Source organism: Scylla paramamosain, chromosome 10 (genome assembly GCF_035594125.1).
Source record: "Scylla paramamosain isolate STU-SP2022 chromosome 10, ASM3559412v1, whole genome shotgun sequence".
NCBI lineage: Eukaryota > Metazoa > Arthropoda > Malacostraca > Decapoda > Portunidae > Scylla > Scylla paramamosain.
Genome location: NC_087160.1, coordinates 7,062,722 through 7,080,606, shown reverse-complemented (window position 1 = coordinate 7,080,606; position 17,885 = coordinate 7,062,722). Strand labels below are relative to the sequence as shown.

At 42.2% G+C, this 17,885-nt stretch overlaps 1 protein-coding gene and 1 long non-coding RNA gene across 2 annotated transcripts in view; one reads left to right on the top strand and one right to left on the bottom strand.

The window, feature by feature from the left end:
* Nucleotides 1–17,885, bottom strand: part of LOC135104016 (uncharacterized) — a 115,605-nt gene that overhangs the window by 10,334 nt on the left and 87,386 nt on the right. The gene's annotated exons all lie outside the window — the stretch shown is intronic.
* On the top strand, nucleotides 192–16,587 carry LOC135103977 (uncharacterized). The gene is made up of 3 exons (XR_010270251.1): nucleotides 192–648; nucleotides 8,005–8,109; nucleotides 16,438–16,587. It is a non-coding gene; the product is annotated as an uncharacterized LOC135103977 (long non-coding RNA).

The window sequence follows — 17,885 nt, the reverse complement described above, 5'->3', positions numbered from 1 at the left end:
CATTTTGAAATATTGTGGCAAAAGAAAGAAACACCAAGTTGAGGTAATAAGAGCATTGCATAAGAAAGCGTTGAAGCAGTTTTATAAGACTGGAGTTTGTAGAGATTATGTAAATATCTCCAAGTTAATAGTAGGACGCATCAAACATCCAGAAAGATTTATTGTAATAATTTTACCATTAGACCAAAAAAAAAAAAAAAGAACAGAAAAGAAAATTTTATTGTTTGGATATTTAAGTCATTGCCTACCTTGTGAGTGGCGAGCCGGGGCTCCGCCACATCTGCCCACAGCGGCCTGAACCAGTCGAGTTGTTCACATCACTCGTGACACACTACTCGAGACTGGAAACCACAGCCTGCCATGAACAGCTGCCCTGGTCCTGTGGTGTTGGTGGTGTTATTTACTCGCACCAAGCGGTGGATGAGCAGTACACATACTTCTCTCAAGCACTTGAATATAATGTTAGAATTTAAAAGAAATTAATTGGAACGATGACTCGAATCAATGAAAGGAGTCGTCCGATTCGAAAGTGACTCGAATCTTCCATCACTGGTAACCGTGGGCCTCAGTTACCTTTGAATATTGTGACGAGACGGGCGCTGCGTTTAACCTCGAGTTCTTTTCCTGTTTCTTCACATTTATTTTCAGGTAATGTCCGAACACAGTAATATCAAACTATATTAAGAAGTTATATAGACCTATTGGTGAGTCGTGTATATTTTTAATAGGCTGTGTATGAGTCTAGGAAGGTGTGTAGGCCGGTGGAAACTCCGAATTCGCATAATTGTTGGCTGAAGTTAATTTTGTATTGTTAGTGAGCTTAATTTGCTCTCTGGCTGTTGGTTCAAGTCATGTAAGGGATGGGTAGTGTAGTAATGCCCTTGTTGATGAAGATGAATAATGGAACGAACAGGTAATGAGCTGCTTTCTCTCTCTCTCTCTCTCTCTCTCTCTCTCTCTCTCTCTGCTTCGTTACACATCTAACGTACAAAATAAGTTACGCATGATATGGTTGATGCGCGCACGTGATCACTGAGCGAAGGATCGGCAGCGACTGATTTATAGAATGCGATTTTATTTATTTTCCTTTTCCCGGTATTGTCGTGGACCATATTTACCTCTTTTTCATGGTTAGATTGTCATATTTCTCGGAGTGGTTTACACAATATTATTATTGTTATTATTATTATTATTATTATTATTATTTATTATTTACATCCGAGTTGTTTCCGCTTGTTCTTCTCACCCCCCTCCCCCAAGCTGCTAAGTCTGTACAAGAGCCTTATCCGTCCATGTATGGAGTATGCTTCACATGTAAGGGGAGGGGGTGGGGAGGGTTCCACTCATACCGCTTTTTTAGACAGGGTGGAATCAAAAGCTTTTCATCTCATCAACTCCTCTCCTCTTTCTTCAGCCGCTTTCTCACCTCCGCATTGTTGCATCTCTAGCTATCTTCTACCGCTATTTTCATGTCAACTGCTCTTGTGATCTTGCTAACATCATGCCTCTCCTCCTCTCGCGGCCTTGCTGCACAAGACTCTTCTTTCTCTCACCTCTATTCTGTCTACCTCTCTAATGCAAGAGTTAACCAGGATTCTCAATCATTCATCCCTTTCTCTGATAAACTCTGGAATTCCCTGCCTGCTTCTATATTTCCACCTTCCTATGACTTTAATTCTTTCAAGAGGGAGGTTTCAAGACATCCTGTAATTTTTGACTACTGCTTTCGACTCTGTTCGGAGACCGGCACCTCAGTGGGCTTTTTTTTTTGTATTGCAATTTTGTTGCCCTCGATTGGTGCCCCTCCAACATAAAAAAAAAAAAAAAATGAAGGAGGCCTCCTGGGTTGAAATACTGTCGGCATCAACTGCTGCAATCCCAACCTCCGAGTCGTCGTCATCTTCCTCCTCTTTTTTTTCTCCTCCTCCTCCTCCTGAAGGATTGTTCCCATGTTCATATGGGATCGCTGTTTCTCGCTAGTCTTCCCTCTGTCCTCCACGTACTTCCCTTTTGACTCTCAAGTCTTTTGTGCAGTTCAACGTTCTCCTCGGCCAGCCTCGTCTTGTTCCATTGTTATTCTATCCACAAACTGCTCCTCCCTATTTTTGAGGTGTTCATTCCATCTTAACCTCTTTTGTACCTTCTTTGAAACTGGAGCAACGTCTACTGTCTGTTTTAGTACCTTATTCCTAACTCTATCCTTGCTGATCATCCTCAGAATTTACCATAACATATTTATCTCTCCAACAGGTTAATGTTTACGATAATTCCTTTTTACTTTGTCGTTGAACACTGACATAATAATATGATATACTTTCTGTAAAATAACCCACAAATCCGCGTTGAAATCAAATCGTACAGTACGGCTACTTTAACACACTGAGCCCTGGAACACTTCATATGCGCGTCAGGAAGTAGTTCGCATGTACGCAAAATATATAAAAAATCGCTTTTCGTCCCTACGTAATCTCAGCTCGTTCGTTGTAACGAGGTTATTGAATGATAAGCATTTTACTATGAGTATCTTATTATGAGACGCATTATTTGCAAGATCAGTAAAGGACAGTACGAGTGTATTAATCCGCGCAGCTCCGTGGCGACCGCGGCAGCCAGTCGGCTACCCGTACCAGTAGTGTCAAAATGGCGGGTAAGTGCAGTGGATGTAAATTTAAATTCATTAATTTTATCGTGCTGTTGTATAAACAAGACGACTTGGGTGTACATTTCTTAGGATCGCATGGTGTTTTGCCGAAATCAATTGAGTTCTGAGCAATCGGTGGCGCCAGTGTACCTTGAGGATGAGGAAGAGGAGGTCGACCAACCACACCCTGGATCTCCCACTTCCTATTAAGGCATACGTTAGGTTAGTCTGTGAGGGAGTGAAGCCCCCACGGTTAGGTTAGATAGAATGGTTAGAATAGTGCCTTTAAGAGGGTGTTAGATTAAATTAGGTTAGTGTTAGGTCTATGGGGGACGAACCCTCCCCCCAGGTTAGGTTAGATTAGGGTAAGATAGTGTCCTTAAAGCGGGGTCCAGGGAGAGGAGGGGGCAAAGCTCCCCCCCGGTTAAGTTAGCTTAGGTTAGGTAAAGTTAAGTTAGGCTAGAAATTTTCCCAGTTTTCAAAATTTGACTTATCATCCTTAGAATTTTTCATGAATGTTCAAATTTACCCTAATTTGGCTTCCCCCACCCTGAAACCTCGCTTTCCACGTCCTTCCCACTACCCACCCCCCGGAAAAAAAAAAAAAAAAAAAAAAAAAAAAAATATATATATATATATATATATATATATATATATATATATATATATATATATATATATATATATATATAATATATATATATATATATATATATATATATATATATATATATATATATATATATATATATATATAATTATATATATATATAATTTTTTTTTTCTTCTTTTTTTGATAGGTCCCCCTAGCTTGTTGGGGAAAGGGGAGTTTTTTTTTTTTATTTCTACCTTCCAACATCCATTTTCTGTTCTTCTATCTTCTTCATAGCCAACTTCTCCGCCCCACACGTCATTGGCTGTCTCGTTATTGATTAATACACTTTTCCATTTACTCTGACACTCATTTTTAGGTCACATAACATCTCAGACATCTTTTCAATTTCTCCCTCGAGCCCTGATTCGGTGATTGATTTCAACATTGAGGTCTGATATAAGTTGGAATCTAAAATACTTGAACTCATCTTTCTTTCCAAAATTCCCTTTGTCCATTAAAAATATCAATTGCTTCTTTTCTTAGTGCTCTTCATTTCCTGTTTTTCATTGCTCTTCCCTAGACTTCCAGCTTCTTTTCCACATCATCCTTGCTCTCACCGACCATGGAAGGTAGGCCCAAGATACCTTTTCGTGGAAATAAGACTGCTATGGATTTGCACAGCTTCCAAAAGTGCTAATCTTCAGTTAGGCAGATGATCCGGACTCCCTCAGTGACTGTCCCTTACTCCTTTACTTTCAACCAAGGAAGCTACATGGGAGTCGATGCTTTCCACTGATCGTCAGTGTGTGTGTGTGTGTGTGTGTGTGTGTGTGTGTGTGTGTGTGTGTGTGTGTGTGTGTGTGTGTGTGTGTTTGCGAGAGAGAGAGAGAGAGAGAGAGAGAGAGAGAGAGAGAGAGAGAGAGAGAGAGAGAGAGATTGCTTGTCATTATTCTCTCTCTCTCTCTCTCTCTCTCTCTCTCTCTCTCTCTCTCTCTCTCTCTCTCTCTCTCTCTCTCTCTCTCTCTCTCTCTCTCTACAAGTTTGGTAAAATTTCTCCCTCAATGGGCAGTAAAAGTCTCCTGGACACGCACACTACGAAGTCCCTCTGATAATGCCAGGCCTCGCCACACCCACCTTTCTTTCCTTCCTTTGTTCTGGGTTTTGTTCGGCTCTAAAGTTTTTTTTTTATTTTATTTCTTTTATTTTTCTAAGTTTGTTTTATGGAAGTTGGTCTGGAGTCTGGACATGGGATTGGTAGGCTGTTGAAATTCTCTCTCTCTCTCTCTCTCTCTCTCTCTCTCTCTCTCTCTCTCTCTCTCTCTCTCTCTCTCTCTCTCTCTCTCTCTCTCTCTCTCTCTCTCTCTCTCTCTCTCTCTCTCTCTCATTAAAATTCACTCGACCCTCTTCTCTTCCGCTGCAGAAGGTATGTAGGGTTAGCGCACACACACGCGGGACTGCAAACATTGCCACATTGCCTGCATTCCGTGATGGCCCTGCGGCAGCACATGGGACGATATCAGGGTGGAAGGAGAGGGACGTGTATCGGTGGGACAAAAAAAAAAAAAAAAAAAGGAAGGAAACTTGAAGCAGAGGCCGGCACGCACCTCCTCAAGCAAACACTATATTAGAATGTTGATTTCTGTAAAGTATGTGTTTTCTTACACTCTGTATACAGTGTTGGGGTATGAAGAAAGCTGGCTGCAATATTTTTTTTTTTCACACGCTTCTTATGTAAATTGAAATCACTGAATATGCAACGTATATTCACACAAGGTAACACTTTGCTGGGCGTCCCTTGGCCTTCATGCTTGCCTCGATACGTCTGGCAAACAATGGTGAAAGTGTCTGAATAATTATAGGTCCACTGGCTGATTTCAGGTGTGCTGCATTTGTTCTTTCTCCTTTGCAGTCCCCGTTTAATTAGCGTACCGAGGTTTCGTGCGTGGTTGGAGTCGGTGAATTGGCACCCCAGTCGTTCATGAATTTAGCCCCACAGTCCTGAAGCCACTCTGTAACATTGGCCTGTCTGAGCCGGAGCACTGTCACGCTGCCACATTTTGGACCATTCAGGCAGGCGGTCACGTAACAAGTTAAGATCAGTGGTGTCGTTTCCTTAGAACTACCGATACAGTGATACCCTAAACATTCTCACTCAGTAATTTTTCAGAACCCCGTGTGCCAACTGTCAATCCCAACACTGCCTCGCTGGCTGACTGACCGTCGATAAACTCATCATCCTTGATTCACACTGCGCACTGTTTAAATGTGGTTTCATCCCTGCACATTTCTGATTCCTGTCCTCTTGGTTATACGAAAGTAACTCGTTTTAATTATTTACTTAAGATGCGATCTTTTTAAGGGTTTGTGAATTTATATAGTTGCTATTGTTATTATTATTATTATTATTATTATTATTGTTGTTGTTGTTGTTGTTGTTGTTGTTGTTAATATTATTATTTTATTATTTTTTTAGTTCATTTATTTGGTAAAAATTCGCTAGTGTGAACTTCTCGATTTTTCTGTGAAACCCTGAAGCCTTTGTCAGACTGCTCAGGTGACGGTCACGGTGCCAAAAGTATCGGGGTTATTTCATTCAGGTGACACGGTGATTTAAGGTAGGCGCACACTTGTTCGCATCGTACGGACGGCACGCATCGTACGCATCGGATTTTAGTATTCTTTACATTATTTCAAATGGGTCTGCGCGCATTTGACCGCGTCGTACGCATCGGACATCGGCAATGCCGACGAGGATCCCCGAAAGAGCATTCAATCCGATGCGTACGAACGATGCGGATGGAGTATGTCCTTCCAGAGAGAGCTCAGCTTCACAACTGCGGGTGGTGAATGGTCCAATGCCGACAATGTGTGCAGAAAATCCGATCCGTCCGATGCGTGCCGTCCGTACGATGCGGACCAATGTGCGCTGACCCCAAAAACAATCCGATGAGTACGATGCGTGCCGTCCGTACGATGCGAACAAGTGTGCGCCTACCTTTAGGGACTGACGTCAATCTGTCGTCTGATTATGTGTAGTGCCCTTGGCAGCAAAAGCGATCTGTACCCAGCACACCTGATATGTTACCTGTCACCGGTGTACTATTATTAGTGTTTCTTTTGTGATCTCTCATATTTCTTAAACATTTTCCAGCCTTGTACAGAGTTACTGGCTTGGTTTGGCGGTAGTAGTATCCTTCATACAGGGCTTGAAAAGAGGTAGTCACGCGACTCAACACGCGGCCAATGCACTCCCACAATCTCTAGGTGACTGATTGACAAATTTAAAAACAAGTTTTCTGAAAACGCACTACCAGTAACTGATGGCCTTCCCTCTCGTCTCGTTTTTCCATCTCTCCTGTTTACTCCCTCCTTTCATCCTCTCTTCTTCCTCTCTCCTTTCCAGTTCTAGCTTTGCATCTCTCCTCTCCTTCTCTTTCCCAGGTGTCTTCCTTCCTGCCTTTCGTGTAAAAGCCACACCTATCTCTCTCTCTCTCTCTCTCTCTCTCTCTCTCTCTCTCTCTCTCTCTCTCTCTCTCTCTCTCTCTCTCTCTCTCTCTCTCTCTCTCTCTCTCTCTCTCTCTCCTTTGACTTCGTCCTCTTCCTCCAGTATTTTATTTATTTATTTATTTATTTATTTTTTTACTTCGCTTCCTTCTCCCTCTCCTCGTGCTATCATTGCGCCCTGCCTCCCTGTCTGCTGGACATCATTATGTATTTTAAGGGACGCGGATGCCACTCTCATTTCTCCCACCTCTCCCATTTTCTCCCAAACCCCGACCATGCCATCATTACCACTGGGCCCTAGACTACGTGGAAGGAGGAGGGAAGGAATGAAGGAATAGTCGTGTGTGGTGCTGAGAGAGAGAGAGAGAGAGAGAGAGAGAGAGAGAGAGAGAGAGAGAGAGAGAGAGAGAGAGAGAGAGAGAGAGAGAGAGAGAGAGAGAGAGAGAGAGAGAGAGAGAGAGAGAGAGAGAGAGAGAGAGAAAATTCCATCAGTGTAAGATTAGCTGTGCACTGTTGAGTATTTTCTTCAATATTTCCTTCACTGTGTCGAGTGTACAGGTTATTAGAAACTTATCTTTGACAAGTATTACAAGAGCATGGCAAGGATAGGTCTGATATCTAGTGATCAAGATAGGTTTCAGCAATGCAGTGGTGAGGCAAAGCAAATTAAATGAATCGCCGCTGGATCCATAAAGACAGCATCAGGAAACCAGAGAGAGAGAGAGAGAGAGAGAGAGAGAGAGAGAGAGAGAGAGAGAGAGAGAGAGAGAGAGAGAGAGAGAGAGAGAGGAGTGAAAAGTTTGTAAGCAGATGATGACACAACTTGGCACAGTGCCTTGCTTCCTGGAGAGGGCTGAGACACGATTGTTGATCTTGTATGACACACTTCAGATATCGTGAATGTTGATTTATACTTAATTTGTATAACATTTAGGTAAAATGTAGTAAAATACAAAGGTGTGTGTATGTGTGTGTGTGTGTGTGTGTGTCTGTGTGCAGCTGTATCGTTTCAAGATTGCTTTCTATGTCGCTCAGAGTGAATATCAATAGGCAGAGCAAAAATAACAATGTGCACTGGCGCAAAACAGGTGGAGCAGATGTCAATTTTTCACACATCGGCCATAAATTACATAGACTGATGATTATAATAGTATCCATTTAATGATTTAAGTAATTTTATCAGTTTATTCCCTATGAGGCTGATTGAATAGGAAGATTTTGTTGATTTTATGAATATTGTTAATCTTTTCTTATACCTTTCTAGACGGTGGGGCGAGGTGGCGGTAGGTAAGTCGCGGCTCACATGGAGACTCTCAAATACACTACCACCACCACCACCACCACGAGAGTGACCTTACTGGGGAAACAGGTAAATGGGATTCTTATTCATTTAATTATGTATTCATTGAGAGAAAGAAAGAGAGAGAGATAGATAGATAGATAGATAGAGATTTAAATAATTCCACACTCAACGTGGAATTTTAAGCCTTTCTGTAAATATTTGTAAAAAAAAAAAAAAGAGAGAGAGAGAGAGAGAGAGAGAGAGAGAGAGAGAGAGAGAGAGAGAGAGAGAGAGAGAGAGAGAGAGAGAGAGAAAGGAGGGTTGTAACATTATTTTTGTATCTCTCTCTCTCTCTCTCTCTCTCTCTCTCTCTCTCTCTCTCTCTCTCTCTCTCTCTCTCTCTCTCTCTCTCTCTCTCTCTGTCATTGCTGCAGCGCCACAAATCGCCCAATCAATCCCTCTCCTCCCCTCTTCCTCCCTCCTCAGAGTATGAGAGCCGAGTTTTATCCACCAGACGGCGCCTCATTGCCTCATGAAACGACGCCATTCTGGGATTCGGAAGAGATAATGTGGGAGAGATAAGTCAGCTGTTCAGAGAGAGAGAGAGAGAGAGAGAGAGAGAGAGAGAGAGAGAGAGAGAGAGAGTAAATTCAAGGCAATGTACGGAAAATTTTGGACACCGGTAGGAGGGGGAAGAAAGGAATGGTGTATTTCACAGTGAGATCGTGAATAAATTTTGAGATGGGTTTTGGGTCTGGTGTCTCTTAGCTGTGTGTTGCTTCTCCGCCTCCCAATGCATATATTAAACTACCGTGACGACAACGATGAGGGATGAGGAGGATGGTGAAGAGGAGGAGGAGGAATAATGAATAAATGAATGAATGAATGAATGCTTTGCTGCAGGAGGGATGCAGGCGTGGAAAACCGGGATAACGTTTTGGTGACAGACGGAAAGTTTTTTTTTTTTTTTTTTTTTTTTTTTTTTTTTTTTTAGTTTGGTATGTCAGGAGATATGTGGATGTTTGGAGTATGCTGTGTGTGGATAGGTGCCTAGGTGTGGGCAGAAATAGGTGACTTGGTAAAGATAGGTATGTGGGTGTGTGTGTGGATGGGTGGGTGGTTGGATGTGTGTGTTTCAGCCCTACCCTCACCCTTGCTTGGTGTTTTTATTTTATTTATTTTTTTTACTAACTTCCCTCTCTCTCCCCTTCTCATTTCTAGAAACACGCATTCCGCATCCTTTCATCTTTTTTTTTTTCTCTCTCACTTGTTTTGTGGATCTCTCCTTCAATTTATTATCGCTACTTTTTACTCTTTACTTTTTACATTTTACTTCTTTCAACTTACATTTCTGGTCCAACTACCATCTTGAGCCCTTGGATAATATAATGAACCCATTCAAATGCTTCTTCATTTAGTCATCGAGGGAGCTTTATATTCCCCTCAGGTCCTCTCTTCACTAAGCTCGTTCGCAGACACAGGTTATGTCACGCTGAAAGAAAATGTGGGTATTGATGTAACATTTTTCTTGTTGGTTTATCTTGCGTATCCATTATACTGTTAGTGCTAAAAAATTACATTGTCTAGTGGAAAGCTTTGGTTAAGCTGCTTACGATGTGATGCGATTAGATTCAATGCTTGTTTTGTGAGCGGACTACCTGCTTACGTGTAAAGAGGTTTCTCCACACACACACACACACACACACACACACACACACACACACACACAGGTAGAAGGGAGCATGGGAGACACTGAAAATAGAACAAGGAGGGAATGCGGAGGAACGGGGAGGGCGATAGCAAAGGGTCAGGGGGATAAAGACCAATTTGGATTCTGAGAATCTAATTGTTAAGATTCCATTCATATTTATTTCCTTTTTTTTTTCAAGTAACTGCCTTTTCTTGGAATGTTTCTTTTACGCGTTTCACCACATTTATCTCTCCATTTATATTGGGTTTCGCACCCCTTTCCTCCACAGTTTCTTCCTCTTGCCCCCTCTCTCCTTACCCTTAGCCTCCCAGCGGAGCGCCTTGTATCACTGTTTCTTGCTTGCCAGAGAGAATTTGCCTTACAGTTCCAACCATGCACAGGGGAGAACTCTGCTCCTTTCCGTCCTCATTCCTGCCTTTCCTCTGTTTACCTAATTTCAAACTTTCCTTTTCATCGTTTCCTTACATGTCTACCTACACACTAATCTAATCTACGTTCCCCTTATTCCTTCCATCCTCATACTTTTCCGTTTCCCTATCAACACGCATCTACTACCCTATATTAAATACCACATGCTTATTTGCATGCCTCTTTTCTCTAATCCATTAAACACTAGCCTCAGGTAATCTGACCTACATCAGATTCTGTCCTCACATAAGTGATTAACATTCTTTAAACTTACTGATTTACTTGTTCTCTTGTTTTTCCTAACCTCTTTATAATTTTCATGTCTCCAATCTATGCACTGTCTAAGACAACAGTTGTATCAAGGTTTTGTCGATTATAAAGTGTAATTCATGAAACATGAAAACCCAAACACAGTCGCACGCTAGTGGTTGACAAGCCTGAATCTCTAAAGCTGCTGCTCAGATAAGGGTTCAAAGCTTCGAATCTGCCGCTGACGAGATAATTGCTAAATTAAACCAAGAAGCTTTGAAAAGTTCAAAACATTTACAGCCTCGAGGTTTCATATCCGATGTGGAATACGTAATATATTCTACCAAGTCCTCAATTCATGAAATAAACTGAACATCATGTTTACTTTAGACATTGCTTTAAAAACATGAGCAGTTAAAAAAGATATCGGATGTATCAGAGAAAACTACATTCGCGAGGATACGAACTGTTATGACGTACGAGGTATAGTAAGTATCGAAGCTTTAATGGCAGTGCTACCAACCGTTCCCATGACACACTGCAGACAGAACCGTAAGGTTAGCCCTGTACCAGATGTTTTCACCGAAATTCATTACACGACTTTTGTCTGTGACTGTACATAAATATCTACCTATATAACTCACTTTTTATTTATTTATTTTTTTACGTGCCTGAATATTCCCATTCTCCAGCCTGCCTGCTTCATATTCACGTCTTCATAACTTTATTCTTTACGCACACACACACACACACACAGTCTCCTCATTCTTTCCTTTCCCCTTCTCACTACCTGCTGTCTTGCTCCCCCAACTGTTCCCTCCCTTTCTTTCCCTCCCCCTCCCTGTCTTCCCTTCACTGATGCCTTCAAGATGGAGGAGTCCTACACACAGGCAGATATCCAAGGGCTTCCTTGTGGATCAGGACGCGATTTGTGGGATGCGGATATCAGCAGGCCGCAGAGTGTGTGTGTGTGTGTGTGTGTGTGTGTGTGTGTGTGTGTGTGTGTCAGAAGGTGATGCTGCTTCAGTTTTCCCCTTACTTTCACTCGTCTGCATTGTATTTTTTTTTCCATCCAAATTCTTGTCCCCGCCCTCGTCATTTTCCTTCTACTCCTCTTCATTCGCCTGCTTCGTTATCTAACCTTCTGCTTCACTATCCTACCCCCTTTATTCAGTCGTTTCCAAACAGCCTTACAAGGATCTAAAAGTCTGTTGTTGTTTAGTTATCCTTTGTAATGCTCTGTGATCCTCCTCCTCCTCCTCCGCCTCCTCCTCCTCCTCCTCCTCTGGTTAGCTCAGATCTCAAATCCAGTAAACGTTGTTCAGAAATTTTTAAGACAGCAAACAAATTAGTTGGCTTTATTGGGAGAACTTTCGAATTCAAGTCGGAAAGAGGCATTCTCAATGTTTATTGCACTCGTGCGACCTCACATCGAATACTGTTGGAGAACCTACACAGAAAAGTTACTAAAATGATCCCTTGACTACGAAGCAAGCAACCTGTTTATCTTGGAGAAGCGTAGGATGCGATGAGATTTAAGGTAGATATTTGAAATGTTTCACGACTTTGACAATGGTAACATTTAACTGCTTAATTACTAATAGAGCAAACGCCACTCGTAATAATGGCTATATGATCATCGGTAATCGATTCAGATCTAACGAAGGTAAATATTTTTTTTCAAAGAATCGTAAACATTTGGAACTCTCAACTAGTATTAAATAGTAACATGATATTAGCATTTAAACATATGCTATAATAAACACTTCACATAAATCTCTCGACTAACCTACTTTACACCTGCGAAAGTTTTTATTTTTTATCTATCTATATTTATCTATATGTCTGTCTATCTATCTGTGTCTGTCTGTCTGTCTGTCTGTCTATCTGTCTGTCTGTGTCTGTCTATCTATCGATCTATGTATATATACAATATACATATTAGCATGCTTCTCTTTCGACCTTTCCAATCAGTCTGACGTTTTTTTCATGCTACATGGTATTCTTTCTTTTGATCTTGCTGTCCTTGTGTCTATTAACTCGTAGAATCTGTTGTGGTAGTACAGTCACACAAACAGTCGTTAGGCCGAGTAGGGATGTTGATGTCTATTTTTTTCTTTGTATTCCTTTGTAATCCTCCTCCTCCTCGAATTATCTTCCTCTTTACACTATAATTTTCTTTTCTGCCTTGTCTTCGGCCTTTTTGTCTTTTTGCTTTACTTTCATTTCTTCGCCTCTCCAGCCAGTAAGAGTTCTTGCACTAATTTGTTTCCTTCCAAAGTTCTCTCTCTCTCTCTCTCTCTCTCTCTCTCTCTCTCTCTCTCTCTCTCTCTCTCTCTCTCTCTCTCTCTCTCTCTCTCTCTCTCTCTCAATTTTCTTTTCATTCGGCTTTACTATCCTATGTACTTATCCACTTTCCTGTTTCTTTTCTTCGTATTTCCTTCCTCCCTTCCTTCCTTCCTTCCTTCCTTCCTTCCTTCCTTCCTTCCTTCCTTCCTTCCTTCCTTCCTTCCTTCCTTCCTTCCTACCTGCTTTCTTCGCCTGTGTATTCCCGCAGGTATCAGTTAATGGGTTCTAGGACAACTGAACCAGTGACAACTGAACCAGTGACAACTGAACCAGTGACAACTGAACAAGTGGACGACTGAACCAGTGGACAATTGAACCAGTGACAACTGAACCTGTGGACGACTGAACCAGTGGACGACTGAACCAGTGGGCAATTGAACCAGTGACAACTGAACCTGTGGTCGACTGAACCAGTGGGCAATTGAACCAGTAAAAACTGCACCAGTCGACAAGTGACAATGAAACCAGAAAAAAATGGTAACAAAAGCATATTAAAATTCATTCATTAAGAAAGATTTACCTATGCATCATGAACTAGTGGCGATACTATGGTTCAGTAGTTTTTAGAATCATTCATGTAGTAAAAATATAAACCAACTGATATAATCACATATAGTGCACTACAGTGTCCCCTATTTACACGACCTGCATATTAGCTACTGCTCGCAAATACAGGAGCTTATCTACTTCAGCTCTATACATCTTAATTTTAGTGGCGAGTCGCTGCGCGAGTTTGATGTACTTGTTAGTGGGTGCATCGCGCCGATGTACTAACGCATTCTGGTGCACTAGACGCTGGACAGCGATGTCCCGAGCGATGCCCTTCAGAAACTTCCACATGGTTGGGTGCGCACACATGTACACTGATTTCAGGGCATTGTGGAACCCTTCACAACAATTTGTGGTTTTTGGAGCACATTCTTCTGCGTCCTCGAAGTGGTTCCAAAGTTTGATAGGGAAACGGGGATCCCTTCGACGTCCACCAATTTGCATGCCTCGAATGTAATTGGACTCAAAATATGCCACCACTTCTTCGACTTCTGGCTCCTGAGGAAGGGTAAGGACAAGTTCTTCAAAAACTGTTATGACATCATCTTCAGGCACAAATGCCAAAGCCGGTAGACACTTCATGAGCACTGAAAAGTCTCTGTCATTTTCATATCTAGCCTTTAGACCAACACTGGCAATTTTTCGTATGACGCACTGACTGAGATGAAAAAAACAGCCGGAGGTGGAGGCGGAGGGGAATTTTTTTCTAAAGGCGTTGATGGCCGCAGTTTCAAAATCTGTGAGGACTTTTTCAGGCTGTAGACCAGGCATAACCGAGAGAAGTATGTCAATCATCCTTTCGTACGTGGCTTGGGCTTTGTTAGGAAGAAGAAAGTAAATACATGGAGGGTAGTTGCTGCCGACTTTGGCGTGTATGGTATAAAGTTGATAGAACAAAATGGGTGTAGTTTCAAATGTACCATCGCACATCCAAAGCTTACTGTTGCCACTGAGATTAGTGACAATGTTGATATCACCCATGCAGATTATGCGGTCAACATCATCCACTCCAGAATCATGCAGAATTATTTCTTGATACTCTGGAGGAATATCAAAGTTTCTGGTGTGGGGAATTTCACGTGCATTGTCGGTGCGCTGACGTTTTCTTCTTACTGATCGTTCCAATGACGATTTACTTGGCAGCCGTTGCATGACGTCACAGGTAGCAGAAGTTACAGAATTTGCAACACAGTTTCTCACACTGTCCGACGAATCTTCGGCAAATGAGTGCAATGTACTCACTACCTGCTGTACCTGGGCAGTTACTGGATCTCCAGAATGAGTATGAACGCCGGGCTCCTTGGTCACACTGTCCCCTTCTGTTTGCATACTACCGCTGCATTTATGTTTGCGATAATGACGACATCGCCAGTAGGAGATTCCTTGAGTCATCCAAGGTTCTCTGCTCCTCTCAACGTATTCATGTCCACCATATAAAAGGAGTGATTTTCCTCGTTCTGTGCTCCCAAACTGAAGAGACATGTTGTAGAATAGTGACAGTGAATGTTGTGAAAGCTGGGTACAGACTGACGACCATGATGCCGTAGCAAACAGATAACATTTTTTGACACTGGTTCAATTGTCACTGGTTCAGTTGTCACTGGTTCAGTTGTCACTGGTTCAATTGTCACTGGTTCAGTTGTCACTGGTTTAGTTGTCCACTGGTTCAGTTGTCACTGGTTCAGTGGTTCACTGGTTCAGTTGTCCACTGGTTCAGTTGTCCACTGGTTCAGTTGTCCACTGGCTCAGTTGTCCACTGGTCCAATTGTCACTGGTCCAATTGTCACTGGTTCAGTTGTCACTGGTTCAGTTGTCCGGGCACCCAGTTAATGATGTCTTTATCAGTGGTTTCAGGGTGGTTCTTTTAGCGCAGAGAGAGACTGTCTGGCTGGATGACTGACACACACACACACACACACACACACACACACAAAGGTAATGCATTTCCTGACGCATGCAGATACAGACATGCCTGTTGTGTCTGAGAATACACGTACGCACGCACACATTCACACGTGCATAAATTCACACGCACGAATTCACATGTACTTATTTACACGCGCGCACACATTCCCACGCACGCATTCATGGGGAGAGAAAGACACACACACACACACACACACACACACACACACACACACACACACACACACACACGTACACACACACACACGTACATCTTAAAGGTGGTCGTGCTATAACCCTCGTGGCTTCAGGTGTTGCACAGAAGTAATTAACCTGTATTTTGCAATGTGTAGCTCAATTTTTCCCTCGATGTGATGACTTTATTTGACATGAAAAGATTATATCATAGTGTTGTGAGCGTACTATTTCTGGAATGGACTGTTGTTTTCTGAGTGTTAGTATTCCTTTTACTATTTTCGATTCCCCATTATTATATTTTTGGAGTGTATTTTTTATTTATTTATTTATTTTTATTTTATTTTTTTTTTTGTGTGTGTGTTTGTAATTAATATATACTCCTTCTCATGTTTGGATATACAGATAGTGATGATAATCTGAACCTGTTAACGTTAAAGTACATTTCAACATTTTTTTCCTCGACATTTTTGCGCATCTAATTATTCCATGCATTTTAATTATCACGTAAGTTTCATGTTTCCTCGCCTCCTTTACGTTCTCATCTTATCTCGACGCTCCTCATCTTCGCAAAACTAATTCCATGGTCATTTTTTTTTCGTACCTACACGTATGAGTGCATGATGTGTATGTACTTATACACACACACACACACACCTGCCTGATATGTACACACACACACACACCTGCCTCACCGGTATGCTCGCCTTAATTAACTTCACACACCTGCATGTTCACTCATATTCCTTACTTATCTCTCTCTCTCTCTCTCTCTCTCTCTCTCTCTCTCTCTCTCTCTCTCTCTCTCTCTCTCTCTCTCTCTCTCTCTCTCTCTCTCTCTCTCTCTCTCTCTCTCTCTCTCTCTCTCTCTCTCTCTCTCTCTCTCTCTCTCTCTCTCTCTCTCTCTCTCTCTCTCTCTCTCTCTCTCTCTCTCTCTCTCTCTCTCTCTCTCTCTCTCTCTCTCTCTCTCTCTCTCTCTCTCTCTCTCTCTCTCTCTCTCTCTCTCTCTCTCTCTCTCTCTCTCTCTCTCTCTCTCTCTCTGCCACCAGCGCGCCTGACGAGGGAAGCTCACGTAATTGCCCTGATTGACTGGGGCTGCTGCTCCTGCCTTATTTGGGTGCATGGTGAAGGTGGGCGCAGTGAGGCAGTGTGGGTGAGTCTGAGAATGGGTGGTGGGTGAGTCTTGAGACCTGTGTAATGGTGGCTGTGGTGGTGATAATGGTGGTGGTCCTCTTCTTTCCTCCTCCTCCTCTTCCTTCCAGATATTAAGGATGAATGTTCAAGATTTCCTCAGTCTTTGTGTGTGTGTGTGTGTGTGTGTGTGTGTGTGTGTGTGTGTGTGTGTGTGTGTGTGTGATTGATAATTTTTATGGAGTCACTACAGTTGTTGTCTTGCTTCATGTTCTTTTAATAACATATATACTTAAAGGAATCCTGGTTTACGATTTCTTCTTTCCTCTATTCTGCGTTTTCTTAATATTTTTCATAATTCTTTCCATTTTCTTCTGTTTATGGTTTTATTTTGTAAGACACTTGTTCTTCAACTTCAACAGCTACTTCTCCTCCTCGTCTAGTACTGGAGGAGGAGGAGGGAGAGAACTTCGTCTTCCTTATTTAACTCAGTAAAGGTGGAGTGCTGGAGCCGAGGGAATAAGGAGAGCGAGAGGAGGTGAGGGAGAGGAGACGAAATTAGCAGACCCCCATTATTATATCACGCCTCGCCCGCGCTTTCTTCCCCTCTCCACCTCAGCCCCTCCTTGCTTCACACTCCTTAACGCACTTCACACTTCTCCCTACTCCAGCTTGAGTCCTTCAAAGGAACGCTCCACACTGCTCTTCCTAATTTTTTCCTCGTACTATTTTTTCCTCCTTCTCTCCTTTCTTTGTATTTTGTATTCTTTTGTATTCTTTTTTTTTTCACCTACGAGTGTAAACAAACTAGTTCTCCTTCAACTCCTTGTTCTTTCCCCTCTCTTTATCAGCTGTTCCTATCTCCTCGTGTCCTCTTCTATCTGTCTATCTATCTATCTATCTATCTATTTATCTATCTATCTATGTATCCCTTGCATCGGTTCAGTCACTTCTCTTTAATTCCTCTCCGTTCTTTTTACTTTTCATTTCCTTTACACTTTCCTCACCTTTTCCGCTTTCCTATTTCCTTACTCTCCTCTACGACGGGGATGCAAAAGTTACGCCTTACTTGAAGCGTTACATTCCTCCCTTAATTTGCACTTAAAATATCACTTTGTGTTCTCTAACCCTTGAGGTGATGTATTCAGGGAACGTCTGGCTTTGAGATGAGGCAGTGTCTGAATTAGTAAGAACAAAATGTCTGGGTTTGATGAGACGAAATGATTGAGTTAAAGGGTTATGGATGCTCTGGGTTTGTTACTCGTAGATTGCAGTGTTTGAAGTTGTCAGGATGCAGTGTGTGGGTTTCTCAGGACGATGTGTTTGGGTTTGTCTTCATGCAGTGTGTGGGTTTGTTGGGATGCAG